Raw genomic sequence first — 17135 nt, 5'->3', positions numbered from 1 at the left:
AAAAGCAGTTTTTTTTGTTCAGAAAAAGGAAGGACGCAATTTTTGTTGAGAACGAACAAGCACGCTGTTTTTTTTTTTTTCAAACGAACAAGCACACCGTTGTTTTGCTAACGAACAAGCACACAGTTGTTTTCCAAACGAACAAGCACACTGTTGTTTTCCGAACGAACAAGTACGTCTTATTTTTGTTGAGAAAGAACAGACAGCTTTTTGTTGAGAACAAGTTTTGCGAACGAACAAGCACGCAGTTTTTTGTTGAGAACGAACAAGTACGGCTTATTTTTGTTGAGAACGAACAGACAGCTTTTTGTTGAGAACAAGTTTTGCGAACGAACAAGCACGCAGTTTTTTGAAAATAAACAAAAGCAACTTTTTTTTGTTGAGAAAAAGGAAGCAGTTCAGCACGCAGTTTTGAGAACGAACAGTTTTTTGTTGAGAACTAACAAGCACGCTGTTTTTTTTTTTTTCAAACGAACAAGCGCGCCATTTTTTTGCGAACGAACAAGCACACCGTTGTTTTCCGAACGAACAAGCACACCGTATTTTTACGAACGAACAAGCACGCAGTTTTTTCCTTCAGCACCTCCCTGGAGGGTGCCGCAACTCCCTGGCCTGATTACTTGGGTCGACAGTTCGGACAGTTGGCGCCCACACAGTCTTAACCATAAGCCCAAGGACTCAGTTTGCATGGAGTCGCAACCCCACCCCCCAGGGAGATGTCGCCAACACCCCCCGAGGGTGCCGCAACTCCCTGCGGACTTTGTTCTTGGGCCAACGGTTGGGATAGTGGGCGCCTATAACCATCTCAACAACCGGCCCAAGGACTTAGACCACAGGGAGTCGCAGCACCCTCAGGGGGTGGCGACGAAACCCCAAACGCTTCAAACGAACAAGCACGCCGTTTTTTTGCGAACGAACAAGCACGCCGTTTTTTTGTTGAGAACGAACAAGCACGTCGTATTTTTGTTGAGAAAGAACAGACAGGACGAACAAGCACGCAGTTTTGAGAACGAACAGTTTTTTGTTGAGAACGAACAGACAGTTTTTTGTTGAGAAAGAACAGACAGGACGAACAAGCACACAGTTTTGAGAAAGAACAGTTTTTTGTTGAGAACGAACAAGCACGCCGTTTTTTGTTGAGAACGAACAGACAGTTTTTTGTTGAGAATGAGTTTTGCGAACGAACAAGCACGCAGTTTTTTGAGAATGAACAAAAGCAATTTTTTTTGTTGAGAAAAAGGAAGGACGCAATTTTTGTTGAGAACGAACACACGCTGTTTTTTTTTCAAACGAACAAGCGCGCCATTATTTTGCGAACGAACAAGCACACCGTATTTTTACGAACGAACAAGCACGCAGTTTTTTCCTTCAGAACCTCCCTGGAGAGTGCCGCAACTCCCTGTTCTGATTACTTGGGCCGACAGTTGAGACAGTTGGCGCCCACACAGTCTTAACCATAAGCCCAAGGACTCAGTTTGCATGGAGTCGCAGCCCCACCCCCCAGGGAGATGTCGCCGACACCCCCCGAGGGTGCCGCAACTCCCTGCGGACTTTGTTCTTGGGCCAACGGATGGGATAGTGGGCGCCTATAACCATCTCAACAACCGGCCCAAGGACTTAGACCACAGGGAGTCGAAGCACCCTCAGGGGGTGGCGACGAAACCCCAAACGCTTCAAACGAACAAGCACACGTTTTTTTTTGTTGAGAACGAACAAGTACGCCTTATTTTTGTTGAGAACGAACAGACAGGACGAACAAGCACACAGTTTTGAGAACGAACAGTTTTTTGTTGAGAACGAACAAGCACGCCGTTTTTTTGTTGAGAACGAACAAGTACGCCTTATGTTTGTTGAGAACGAACAGACAGTTTTTTGTTGAGAACGAGTTTTGCGAACGAACAAGCACGCAGTTTTTTGAGAATGAACAAAAGCAGTTTTTTTTGTTGAGAAAAAGGAAGGACGCAATTTTTGTTGAGAACGAACACACATGCTGTTTTTTTTTCAAACGAACAAGCGCGCTATTATTTTGCGAACGAACAAGCACAGCGTTTTTTTGCGAACGAACAAGCACGCCGTTTTTTCTGTTGAGAACGAGTTTTGCAAACAAACAAGCACGCCGTTTTTTGTTGAGAATGAACAAGCACGCCGTTTTTTTTGTTGAGAACGAACAAGCACGCTGTTTTTTTGTTGAGAACGAGTTTTGCAAACAAACAAGTACGCCTTATTTTTGTTGAGAACGAGTTTTGCGAATGAACAAGCTCGCAGTTTTTTGAAAATGAACAAAAGCAGTTTTTTTTTTGTTGAGAAAAAGGAAGGACGCAATTTTTGTTGAGAACTAACAAGCACGCTGTTTTTTTTCAAACGAACAAGCGCGCCATTATTTTGCGAACGAACAAGCACGGCGTTTTTTTGCGAACGAACAAGCACGGCGTTTTTTTGCGAACGAACAAGCACCCCATATTTTTACGAACGAACGAGCATGCAGTTTTTTCCTTCAGCACCTCCCTGGAGGGTGCCGCAACTCCCTGTTCTGATTACTTGGGCCGACAGTTGGCGCCCACACAGTCTTAACCATAAGCCCAAGGACTCCGTTTGCATGGAGTCGCAGCCCCACCCCCCAGGGAGATGTCGCCGACACCCCCCGAGGGTGCCGCAACTCCCTGCGGACTTTGTTCTTGGGCCAACGGTTGGGATAGTGGGCGCCTATAACCATCTCAACAACCGGCCCAAGGACTTAGACCAGAGGGAGTCGCAGCACCCTCAGGGGGTGGCGACGAAACCCTAAACGCTTCAAATGAACAAGCATGCCGTTTTTTTGTTGAGACCGAACAAGTACGCCTTATTTTTGTTGAGAACGAACAAGCACGTCGTATTTTTGTTGAGAAAGAACAGACAGGACGAACAAGCACGCAGTTTTGAGAACGAATAGTTTTTTGTTGAGAACGAACAGAGAGTTTTTTGTTGAGAACGAGTTTTGCGAACGAACAAGCATGCAGTTTTTTGAGAATGAACAAAAGCAGTTTTTTTTGTTGAGAAAAAGGAAGGATGCAATTTTTGTTGAGAATGAACACACACGCTGTTTTTTTTTTTAACGAACAAGCACGCCGTTTTTTTGCAAATGAACAAGCACACCGTTGTTTTCCGAACGAACAAGCACACCGTATTTTTACGAACGAACGAGCATGCAGTTTTTTCCTTCAGCACCTCCCTGGAGGGTGCCGCAACTCCCTGTTCTGATTACTTGGGCCGACAGTTGGGACAGTTGGCGCCCACACAGTCTTAACCATAAGCCCAAGGACTCAGTTTGCATGGAGTCGCAGCCCCACCCCCCAGGGAGATGTCGCCGACACCCCCCGAGGGTGCCGCAACTCCCTGCGGACTTTGTTCTTGGGCCAACGGTTGGGATAGTGGGCGCCTATAACCATCTCAACAACCGGCCCAAGGACTTAGACCAGAGGGAGTCGAAGCACCCTCAGGGGGTGGCGACGAAACCCCAAACGCTTCGAACGAACAAGCACGCCGTTGTTTTGCTGAGAACGAACAGACAGTTTTTTGTTGAGAACGAGTTTTGCGAACGAAAAAGCACGCCGTTTTTTGTTGAGAACGAACAAGCACGCCTTATTTTTGTTGAGAACGAACAGACAGCTTTTTGTTGAGAACAAGTTTTGTGAACGAACAAGCTCGCAGTTTTTTTGAAAATAAACAAAAGCAGGTTTTTTTTGTTGAGAAAAAGGAAGGACGTAATTTTTGTTGAGAACGAACTAGCACGCAGTTTTGAGAACGAACAGTTTTTTGTTGAGAACGACCAAGCACGCTGTTTTTTTTTTTCAAACGAACAAGCACGCCATTTTTTTTGTGAACGAATAAGCACACAGTTTTGAGAACAAACAGTTTTTTGTTGAGAACGAACAAGCACGCCGTTTTTTGTTGAGAACGAACAAGTACGCCTCATGTTTGTTGAGAACGAACAGACAGTTTTTTGTTGAGAACGAGTTTTGCGAACGAACAAGCACGCAGTTTTTTGAGAATGAACAAAAGCAATTTTTTTTGTTGAGAAAAAGGAAGGACGCAATTTTTGTTGAGAACGAACACACATGCTGTTTTTTTTTTTAACGAACAAGCACGCCGTTTTTTTGCAAATGAACAAGCACACCGTTGTTTTCCGAACGAACAAGCACACCGTATTTTTACGAACGAACGAGCATGCAGTTTTTTCCTTCAGCACCTCCCTGGAGGGTGCCGCAACTCCCTGTTCTGATTACTTGGGCCGACAGTTGGGACAGTTGGCGCCCACACAGTCTTAACCATAAGCCCAAGGACTCAGTTTGCATGGAGTCGCAGCCCCACCCCCCAGGGAGATGTCGCCGACACCCCCCGAGGGTGCCGCAACTCCCTGCGGACTTTGTTCTTGGGCCAACGGTTGGGATAGTGGGCGCCTATAACCATCTCAACAACCGGCCCAAGGACTTAGACCACAGGGAGTCGCAGCACCCTCAGGGGGTGGCGACGAAACCCCAAACGCTTCGAACGAACAGGCACGCCGTTTTTTGCGAACCAACAAGCACGCCGTTTTTTTTGCGAATGAACAAGCACGCCGTTTTTTTGCGAACGAACAAGCACGCCGTTGTTTTGCGAACGAACAAGCACACCGTATTTTTGCAAACGAACAAGCATGCAGTTTCTTCCTTCAGCACCTCCCTGGAGGGTGTCGCAACTCCCTGGTCTGATTACTTGGGCCGACAGTTGGGACAGTTGGCGCCCACACAGTCTTAACCATAAGCCCAAGGACTCAGTTTGCATGGAGTTGCAGCCCCACCCCCCAGGGAGATGTCGCCGACACCCCCCGAGGTTTTTTTTTTTTTTATTTAGTTTGAGAACAAATGATTTCTCAATTTTGCAGGTGAAATTTTTTTTTAAATTATTTTTGTTTAAGAGCATACTTCAAATTTCGGGTTTGACGGTGAATTTTTTTTTTTTGAGTTTGAGGGCAAGCAAGTTTTTTAATTTAGTTTGAGAGCAAATGATTGAGTTTGAGGTTCAATTTTTTTAGTTTGAGAGCGAATGATTTTCAGGTTTGAGAGCGAACGATTTTTCAAGTTTGAGAGCGAACAAATTTTGAAGTTTGAGGGTGAACGATTTTCGAGTTTGAGAGCGAACAATTTCTCGAGTTTGAGGGCGAACGATTTTCGAGTTTGAGAGCGAACAATTTCTCGAGTTTGAGGGCGAACGATTTTCGAGTTTGAGAGCGAACAAATTTTGAAGTTTGAGGGTGAACGATTTTCGAGTTTGAGAGCGAACAATTTCTCGAGTTTGAGGGCGAACGATTTTCGAGTTTGAGAGCGAACAATTTCTCGAGTTTGAGGGCGAACGATTTTCGAGTTTGAGAGCGAACAAATTTTGAAGTTTGAGGGCGAACGATTTTCGAGTTTGAGAGCGAACAATTTCTCGAGTTTGAGGGCGAACGATTTTCGAGTTTGAGAGTGAACAATTTGAGGGCAAATGATTTTTCTCGAGTTTGAGAGCTGGACAGCGAGCTTGAGAGTATGAGTGTGTGAATATCTTCTCTCCTCTCTGGCCTGACGTTTGGGGGAGGATCATCATCATGTTCACCTGTATAAAAAATATCTTCATGAAGAAAAAATGAGATTAGTTACACAAAAATAAAAACTAAGCAAACAGAAAGCAATACAGCAATTAATATTCATAAACAAGATTTTTAACTAACATGATAAAAATTCTAAAATCTTTTCTGGTAAAATCTTACTGAAGTGAGCTTACTTCAAAAAAAAATAAAAAAATAAAAATCAACCTACTTGCATTTAAAGCGGGCCTTACAGAACAGTTCGGTCTTTGCCAAAATAATAATAAATGTTTTTTGAGCAGATGATCAGCATATTAGAAAGATTTCTGAAGTATCAAGTGACACTGAAGACAGAATGATGACGTTGAAAATTCATGCCCTGTCCAAATATCCACACTTGCGGTGTTGCACATTTTACTGGTGCAAAGATGAGTAGGCTATGTGTATTTTGTACATCATTTGCAACTGCTTTTTATTCACTTAATTAGAAGCAGAACAATTTTATTATTTTGACCTCTGTTAGTTACATAGCGAGCACTGAACAGGCATTTAGAAGTTTATTTTAAAATGCAAAGTATTGAAAATGATCATTTAAAAATATACTCTGTATATACAACTTTTTGCAACACAAAGTGTGTCCCATCAGGTAATCAAAAGTTCTATACACACTTGCAGTCTTCACGCCTACTTGAACACTTGACCACTTGTCTACTTAAGTGACGTAATTCCTGTATTGGGCTCAAGTGCAAAGACCGCAAGTGTGGGTATGAAGGTATATTTGGTGCAAAACAACTGAGCACCTGTGACAGTGAAATTTGTAGTTGTAGAGAATAGCCACATGTGTATCCCTTTAGCACCATATATCTATGGAAATGTGGAGCAAAAGTGAGCTGTGCATCTGTAGAGGCAGCAGCGGGCACTGTTCTGAGATCAGAGAATTTCAGCCAATCAGAAGAGCTAGTTGGGGTCATTAGTAGGCTATCACAGCCCGTTTCTGCCACAGTAAAGTAGAAAAAAAAAAAAAAAAAAAAGATTCTTTAAGTCATTATATTGAGAAATGAGGGCTGAGTCCAAAAACTCTTCTCTACTTCTCTACTATATAGTAGGGGAAAAGCAGTAGGTGAGCAAATAAGTATGTCCGAAAGCTCAGTATTCATAAAAGAGTAGTCGAGAAGTTCCCAGATGGCCTACTGCTTCCGCCCAGAAGTGTTCCTCGATGGATACTTTTCTATCCCAGGAGGCCATGGGAGAGGATACGTCATAATCGAACATGGAGGAGAAAAGTGACAGATGCTGTCAAATTTGAGTACTGAAAACCAAAAACATGGTTCACATTTGTTGAACTACTGTAAACTGTTGAATGTGTAAAGATTAAGTATAGTTGTGATTTTACTGTAAAAACACGATTTATTATAACAGGGGATCTCTAGTAAACGCACATAACTTAATTCTCAGAAGTGGAATTAAAACCATATTCTAAACTATATACATCATAAAGATGCTTACTTAATGTTTATTTAACATCTGACAGGAACATCTTTAAGTATTATGACTTATGGATTATGATCTATGAGTGATGTATGTGTGCTATTATGTAGAATTCACTGTTGTCAACACTGCTTACATTACATGAATGAAAATAATGTAAATAAATAAATCTACATTCAATAAACTTAAGTTATCTATTGTATTTGTCCGTTAGTACTGTTAATAAATTAAGGAACATTTGTGTTGGATAAAGAGTTAATACATCATCAACTACCTCAACATGTGAATGTAGATTTGAGCACATGAATCTCAGAGGAACGTTGAATCTTGTCTGATGTTACAGGGACAGATGATCACATGTGTTTATCCGGTGGAGAGAGGCTGATGAAGGAATGATGCCAAAGGCTTTGAGTGAGGATACTACAGAAATAAATACAGTCTATTTAAATCTTAAGTTTTTTATTTTAATTATTGTAACTTAAACAGCACTTTTCTGATTCTTGATTTCTGTACATTTGCTGCAGAGCTTTTGTGGTGGAGCAGGACCTGCAAGACAAGGTGACGGTGGCATTTGTTAGAAGAGAAAAAAAAAAAAAAAAAAAAAAAAAAAAGGAAAACCCAAAACTAAAATATAAAGTAAGATAATTTTGTTACTTCTAATACAGAAATCAGATGACATTGTGCTGTTAAGATGACTGCTTTTGTATGATGATTGTGCATTTTTGTAGGATGTGAAATGTCCTCAGACTGGTGTGAGCACTGAAAGCCACAGCAGATCCTGGGAATGGTGTAGAGCCATGGATGAGACCCTCCATCACTTCTCCTGCCCTTACTGCCTCATCTGACCTGATGTTGCTGTGATTTCTTCATCCTCAGTGAGCCCAGAGCCAGCGAGAGCATCTAGAAAAAGACAAAAGGACATTGATGTGATTTTGGTCCAGTTTGTTCTGCTGGTTTCTGTTCATACAATGGAGCTCAACTTTCATAAGCTTCAAAAGCATCATCAAATAATGTCATGAAGCTTCTGGAAGTCAGGCTCCATTGACTGATACTGTATGAACAGAAACTAACAGGACAAACTTGACCAAAATCACCTTTTGGGGGGGTTAATTTTTTTTAAAAAAATTAACAGTGTGAAGATGAGTAAATAATGACTGAATTTATGTTTGGGTGAAATAACCCCCAAATAGAAACTGTATTAAATGTATGTATGCATTTATATTACAGTAGTACCTTGAAAAAGTAAACTTTAAGAAATAAGCAGCTTTAATTAGCGTTTGTACCCCAGACACTAACAAAAAAGGATTTGCAAAAAATCAAATTTACATTTGTACATTTGGCAGATGCTGTTATTCAAAGTGACTTACAGTGCTCTTATTACAGGGATGATCCCGCTGGAGTAACCTGGAGTGAAGTGTCTTGATCAAGGACACACTGGTGGAGACGCTGCGGAGATCGAACCAGAAACCTTCTGCTGACCAGCTCAGTGGTTTAGCCCACTACACAAAAGTGATGAAGCTACAACAAAAATTAGCCTGTAATTGTAAAAATATGAAATGAAATATGGCAAGAAACAGAGTGCTTACATGAATGAATTGTAAAACGTTTTAATCTGTTCAAATGTTTTACAGGTAGTCATGCTGATGGAGAGCACACAAATGTTTGGAGCAGACAGCAGCAGCCAGATTGTCCCGCACATCTTCTCCCACTCTTGCATCAAGGTTGTGGGGTTCAGGGGTCCATCATCATGGTCTTCCTCATCCTCTGGATCAACGATGTCCCCATTGAGAAGAGCAGCAGTGAGGGACATGATGGACGGCAAAGACAGGTGAAGGTGTTCATGGTGGTCAGCTGCTTCATCAGAATAAAGCTGCAGAATGGGCACAGCTGTGTTGAGATGGCAGCAGGACTGTAAATACGTGATTGTTAGAACAATAAGTTTGAATAAAGCTTTGTTTCATGTGTTATTTACTTGTATATGCATTTATTGTCATTGTTACTTTTATTAATTCTTTTACTTTATTAATTATGCTATTCATTATGCTTCATGCATTAATTCATTGCTTGACATGTATTGATGGAGGTGTATTCACATCAGCTGTATTTGTCTAGTGTGTATTCATGCACATGCAGAGATCTTCGAGCAGCTGCCCGACGTCGTCTTTGTGCAGACATTGCTAACACTGAGGAAAACTGCACTAGGTAGGGTTGTGGAGTTACTGGTGCTGTGAGGTGTTAGTGCACCTGTCACTCATGTCTTTATTTTTACTGCAGGACCTAAAATTACATACAAGATCAGGGAAAATACCATGGTTGTCTCTTTAACAATGAACAATAATAATGACAAAAAACAACATGAATATGGGTTTGTATACATCATATTTTGAGATTATATACACAGACAAAGCATGATGACGAGGTTAAATATTTACAGATTGATGAATTAAACCTGTCACTCATATCTTTTAAGTTGCGCTTGTGATAACGTCGTAGGTCACATGATAACGTCAACATGGCGGATTATGTCCAGATCGCATTCATACTCAACGAGATTTGGCTATTAAGTACCTACTCTTTTAGCGCTCGTTAAGTACTTACTGAAATTAAGTACCTACTCATTGAGTAGTCAAGTCAAGTCACCTTTATTTATATAGCGCTTTTTACAATGTAGATTGTGTCAAAACAGCTTTACATTGGTAACTGGTAGACGGTAGACGAGTAGACGGTTTCGGACGCAGCCATTCTCATAATTGGGTCATTCTACAGAAACTTTTCTGTCCCTAAACTTTACAGAAATATTACACTTGAAAAACACTTTAGGATTACATTTTTTTATATTTTAATATTAAACATTGTTATTTGAACAATTAAACCTTCTTGAGCCATCAATGTGGCAATATTTGTTTTTTAATTATAAAAATTCCAGCACCACAGAAGTGCTCGTCCCCACAGTCATGTACAGAGGGAAAGTGCTTTATTTTGAGCTCAGAAACAGGTTTTTCTACCATTTCAAATACAATAATGTATGCATAACTATCAAATATATGATGTAAATGACAAAAAAAACAAAAACAAAAAAAACAAATGCTGAATAAATATTATAAAATATTTAATGAAAGTAGTGGTCCCCTGGAGTTGTGTCACTGGTGTTACCTTTAACAATCTCTTATTTTGGGGGAAAAAAAAAACAAACAAAACAAAACACAGATGACATCACTTGACTTCCTTCTTCCTATTTCCTGAAGATCAATGAAGAAAGGACAATGGAAAGTCCACTATCTCTTTTCAGTTATCAGAAATTAATTAGAAAATCATAATTTCATATGAAGCTTTTAGTTGAAGTCACTGGTGTGACCTGCTTTATTGTTAGGGAATTTTAAAACACTAGAATACAAATGGATTAAACTACTTAATTTAGTAAATATACCATGATTGACAACATGGGTTGATACCTTGCAGCAGCCATTTTGTAAAATGCATTTTTCATGAAAATTGTCACTGGTGTTACCCGTTTATAGATAAACTTTATTCAAAGCTATTCATTTAGTTCTTTTGCACAAAATAGCACTATGATTACGTGATTCTAACTTTTCTTTCTCATTGTTAATCCTCCTTTGGTCAGATGTGGCTAAATTGATTGCAGCTGAGAAGCAGCGACTTTACAGACAGAGTATTTTACAGACATTTTTAAAATGTTGTTTATGATCTTTTACTGACTGCTTTCACTAAGTGTCAATGATAAGTCTTTGTATACCAAATGTAAAGATTTAGTCCCATCTACTTATAGTTGAAGAATAAGGATCTTTGGTCCTATGTCACTGTGTCACTGGTGTTACTGTTTTTTGTCTGTCACATGAAATAAAATGTGTCATGTGACATGGTAATAATTTTACATTAATTCTTGAGTGTAGCAGAATTCAAGATTTAAAGGATTGCATTACTTGTTTATAACTGTTTTTTAAATATTTTCATTGTTATAGCAAATACATGGTTGCACAATTGAATTAACATCATTCAATCACACTTTTAACTAACCTGATTTAAAAAAAAAAAAAACAATGACTGCATGTGCTGAAAAAATTAATATTTCATAAAAACGTTTAAAAATGCCAGAGAAGGTAACACCAGTGACAAAAAATTGGTACATGCGGTCTTTAAATAAATGCACAAAAAAAAAAAAAAGAAAATCATTAAGCTGTCATTTATGTGTATTCATAAAGTCAAAGTGTAATATAATAATGTGGTCTAAGTTTAAAATGTTAGAAAAAGAAATACATTAAGACATTGTCATACCAAAAGTGGACATTTCTGTAGAATGACAAAATTATGACTTCTGATGTAATATAGACTTATTTTCTCGTAATAATGAGAAACTTTCTCGTAATGACTTCTCATAATAATGAGAAACTTCTACGCATGCGCAAAGCAGCGGAGCAGAAGGCCGTGACACGCTAGCGACATCCGCAGGTCAAATGCGAGAACTCCGCAACCATAGCACGTTCTGCAAAAGTGTAATCTATAATACCATTAAATAACATTATTGATCAATTTTCAGTAGGCTATGAGAGGATTTAGTCTTATTTGTAACATTCATTTGTATTTTGTGTATGAACACCTCATATTCAAGTCTGTTACAGAACGCTTCATCTGGAAAGCTGTCTACAAACTGCTAAACATTTTCAAGCAGTTCATACATTAACATTTTAAAAGGTGTTTTCTGTATAGGCCAACCTGCACATCAAATAGCCTAGACTCATCCGCGAATTAGCCTACGTGTTAAAGTGCATATTGCAGGTTAGAGCAGTGATTCAATGCATAGAAATAATGTAGGAACTAGACTCTTCAAAAATACACGTATAAATACGCTACTTAGGCTCTCTGGAGTCTTTTTTGAGAGAAAATTTTACTTCCGCATCTGAAAAACGCCAAATCGGAAGTGACGTGCAGTCAATATAAACAATAGGAAAACAATGGCTCGCAATGACATTTAGGACGCTGAGGAAATTGTAAATGTTTATTCATACTCGTTTGACAGACTACAGCCATACAATTATCCTGCTATGCGGCCAAGAGAGCAGGACAGGCCAGGATTGGACAGAACAACGGTCAGAGGAGACGAACTGAGCTGTGGTGTGAGGAGAACCAGTGGAGAACAGGGCAGAGACCGGTGTTAGCTCGAAAATATACACGTTAGCTAGCGTTATGTAACACTGTGCTCAGATCACAATATTGTACAGATTATCATCATGTATCAGGCAATAGCAAAGCTAGTATTGATCATCTAGGAGTATTGATTACTAACAGAAGCTAATAAACTTGGATCAGGCGTATGTCACACTCGTTAGCCTAATATCCGTCCACACTAACGTTATGTGATATAGCGGGTTGTCATCACGACTGATTTGGTAGTTAGCAAATGTGTATAAAAAAAAAATGAATAATAAAAAAGACGGTGATGAATTCACATACTGATTTGCAGATGAGCTACATTTGTCTGTGACTTCACATTTTCTGATGCGGGTGTGTGAATGCGTTTTGCACCATATTCACTGCGTCTACTGTAGCAAAATGTGAGCATATGAGTTTCTTAATTTGTGTTTTGTAGAACAGGATTTCTGCACCTGCAATGAAGAATTTCTACAAGTTTGCAACTCTTAAAACACTTTTCGGTGCTTTCAAATTTACTGATACACATGGCTATTCTCTACAACTACAAATTCCACTGTCACAGATGCTCAGTTGTTTTGCACCAAATATACCTTCATATGCAGGTATCTGGACAGGGCATCAGCTTTGCCAACACAGGAAGGAATAAATGACATTTAAAAAAATTAAATTTTAAAATATACTCAAACAGAAAACAGTTTTTAAATTGTAAAATTTCACAATAATATTGCTTGTTTTGTATTTTTAAACCAAATAATTGCAGCCTTGGTAAGAGACTTAATATATATAAATCTTACCGACCTCAAACTTTTGAACGGCAGTATACATCATGGATCGCGTCAATTAAAAAGAAAAGAAAAAAAGGGTCGCGCTTAATTTTTTTTGAAAAGAACTGGAGCAACGGAGCATCAGCGGGAGCGCGCCTGCCTTCAGGTGAACATCCTAAAATTATTTTAGAGTTCCTTGTAATCAATCCACTTTATTTTCCTTATTTGAAATTAAACTGCACAGGTTATATTTTATTTTTGAATTATTCATTCATTAAATTATAAAAGTAAGGTGAAGATGGAAGTAACTTAAATGTTATTTGTGTATTGTTACTTTTCAGTATAATACAGTAGGCCAAAACTACTGCGCTTCCAGGATTTTAAGGAGCTCGGATGGCAATCAGTTGACAGATTTTAATTACAAGAGTAATAGTGAATATTTTTGAACGCACTTATTTTACCTTATTAAACAAATGTTTGGCACCGACCATTAAAGTTAATATTTGGGTAAAAAGCTAACCAGTAAAAGCGCTTTAATAATTGAATTGGCAGTAAAGAAGTTTCTCAAATATAAATTCATACAGTTAACATCTAAAAGTAAGAATATAAATCTCCACGATTGCTTCAATGCCCTTATTAAACCAGTTAGAAAAAGGATTTATGAGCTGATAATACACTGCCTGACTGTGACACTCAAACTAAATTAGAACAAACAAAAATAAAAAACGCACCATTACAGGTTCTACACAACAAAAGCAGGACAATTAACTTACCAAACAAATGAAGAAGTGGATCATCACAGTCTTTCATCTTCTCTCGTTCAGCATCCACTGAAGCGGGAGCGCGCGGCGCACGCTCGTGATAGTTATAGTCGCGGACACAACCATTGACACGCGAACAACCAGAGACTAAACTCGACAAATAACTGGACCTCAACTCTGCAAGCTTCTGTTCATGCCCTAACTAACACATTATTATTTAACAGACACTTATTTCACCATTGTAAAGGAGTTCGGTTTTAAAACAACAAACAACCCCCTTCATCCTAGACACTTGGTCTCTTCCACCTCCCATGATGCACCGCTGCACAGGTGGCAGATTATAAGAGTTCTGTTCTGAAGCTGCTTCAGGTTTATTGAATGTAAATCGGTCCAGAATGAGGTGAAGTCTTCTAAAGATTGAATGGGCTGCTTTTGGTTTAAGTTGTGCTGTGAAACACACACACACACACACACACACACACACACACACACACACATATATGCACGATGTAGGCCCATCGGCCGATAAATGCTCATTTTTAAAGATATGGACCCGATAAGAAAATGAGGCATTATTAGATAATATTATTAGATGTATTATTCCTTCAGATGCGCGCTGTTCGCCATAACTCCCAGCTAACACACAGTTACGTTGTGACGACGTAACTGGACCGGACCATATTCGTTGTAGCAACGCACCAAATAACGTTCCAGGGACGCAACTTTTGATTCCCATATTCTATTCAAGGTCCCAAAACCTTGAAATCCATGCAGAACTGATAAACACTTCATTCTCTGCTATAAAACCTTATAAATTCTAATTGTTATATGGAATTGTATTGCTTTGGTTAATACATTTGCAGATCAAAATGTGTAATGGAAACCAATAGAAACCCTATTATAGAAACAGAAAATGGCTAGAAACACACTGCATCCATGTAATCATCAGCATTGTTACTTTGTACAATTACTAAGCCAATACATTTAAACATTACCATGTAACCATGATTTAACCATGTAAAGGGTTATCAAGTTATGAGTACAGAAAATTGAACACATGAATTCATAAATCGAACACATTCATAGATCAAACAATACAATCAATAAATAAATGTAACCAATGATTCATATGTTTTATTCTTTTATTGAAAGTGTTTTATCATTAGAGAGATGGGTATAGTTAAATAATGATTTTATCACTGATATTTATAGATACTCTTATGATTACTACTCTCCATAATTTGGCACAAAAATGACAAAGATATGAAAAAAAATCAGCAGATATTTTATTACTTTATTTGTAAAAATATTTTAAATCGTTTCCTAAGTGTCCTGTATGAGGGAGCTGCTACAAATATACTGCGGTAATGTGCTTTAATACTGCTTTACTGCCAGACAATATCACAATTACCAAAGATATACAGTCCTTGAGCTTCCCAAAAGCTAAAAAATCCAGATGACATTCATAAAGAGTAAAGGACATGTATAATATATATTATTATACATATATATGGGTGAAATATATTTCACCCATAATTTGAGCTAATGAATTAAATATCTGTAATTCGCTACAAGACTTTGGAAAACAATGTGAGGTGTATGATTTGTGATCAGCACCTGACATACCACAATAACAACTCAACAATGTTGTGACACTTGCACTTTAAAGATCTGCAAGGAGCTGATGGGCATACATCTGGTGGAGCTGAAACATCTGGTGTACCTAAACAAAGAATGTATAAAATCTTTCTCACCGAATAGGGGGTCAATTTTAAAGCCTAAAAACTATGTACAATATTTTATAAAATGAGATTCACAGTTTCTGAAATCACTTTATTTTATTTTCAGCAAGGCAAAAGGACATCGATGATGCTCTAGACATGATAATCAAGGATTCACAGCCATTTTCAGTGGTGGAGGATGATGGCTTCGGGGCTTTCGTGAAGAAGATTGACCAAGCATATGTGCTTCCAACAAGGCATGGACTGAAGGACATGGTTGCTGCGAGGTATAAAGTGACAAAAGAGAAGGTGGTGGAGGAGGTGAAGAGTGCCAACACTGTGAATCTGACATGTGGACCTCAATGTATATGGATGCATACACTGTAAAAAATATTCCGTAGTTTTTACAAAATAATTTTGGCAGCTGTGGTTGCCAGAATAATTTTGTAAAAAATACAGAAAAACTGTAAACACATTTACAGAACAAACTGTCAATTTTACAGTATAAAACTGTAATTTACAAACAAGAAAATTTTAATGTAAACAAGTAAATTCAACAATGCACTCTACTACTAAAATCTGTTTTGTGCCTTTAACATATACTGACAACCACCATAATAATGCAGGTGGTAAAAGAGAAAGACACATGAAGAATCAGAGTTCAGCACAAATAGCTTTTCCACGAGCTGAAGTATATACTAATGTAAAGAGGGTGCAAAGAGTCATTCACGCAAACGCAAAACATCATCATGGTAACCCACAACACTTACATAATGCAATAAACATTCATTAAACAACAGAAGATGTAACATAAAACCCTAATGTACATAACTGATAACAAAAACTATTAAGAAACATGATTTTTTTAAACAAAATACTTTTAAATGTGGAGTGTCACACAGGGAATTGTGGGAATATCAGTTTACAGTTTTTGACTAAATTATACATTGATTTGTTCTTTTTTACTTCTAAAAATTGTAAAATTTACAGCATTTTACTGTGAAAATTACATAAAATGTCTGGTAAGAGCTTTTACAGTTTTTCCCTGTATATAGTACTGGAACTTACTGTTAACCTATTTACAATTTTTTTTTACAATATTTTACTGTTAAAATCACATTCATTTTTTACAGTGTACCTTGCATTAACTTGCCATTACATCAATGAAGCCAAGTTGTCTAGTGTTGTGCTGGGAGTTTTAAAGTTCCCTGAAACCCACACAGCTAAGCATATTAAGGAAGCAAAGACATTTTTGCTGGAGTCCTGGGGAATAATCACAGGCCATGCCTCAAAACACAAAATACAAGCACTAATATTTAGTTTTTAATGATTTGTAAATTACACTGACAACATTACACTGTTGTGAAGATACTTGCAATTGTTTTGTAAAAGGTGTCATTGCTTTATACACTATTTTGACCAGCAGGTGTCGCCAGCGTGTGGTGTTTCAAACGCTTCAAAACAGTGAATCATTTTGATTGACATTTTTGAAATGTGAATGAATCATTTTGCAAAGCAGTTGGTTCAATCGATTCGAAGCTTCAAAAAGCTTTGTTTCTTCAATCACTACCTCTTTTAAAATGTCAACTTTATCATAATTGTAAAACAGTTAATTTTGGTTAGAACATACGTTTACGTTGAAAACCCATCT

This window comes from Ctenopharyngodon idella, chromosome 9, assembly GCF_019924925.1.
Source record: "Ctenopharyngodon idella isolate HZGC_01 chromosome 9, HZGC01, whole genome shotgun sequence".
NCBI classification, from domain to species: Eukaryota; Metazoa; Chordata; class Actinopteri; order Cypriniformes; family Xenocyprididae; genus Ctenopharyngodon; species Ctenopharyngodon idella.
Note: the sequence above shows the minus strand (reverse complement) of the source record.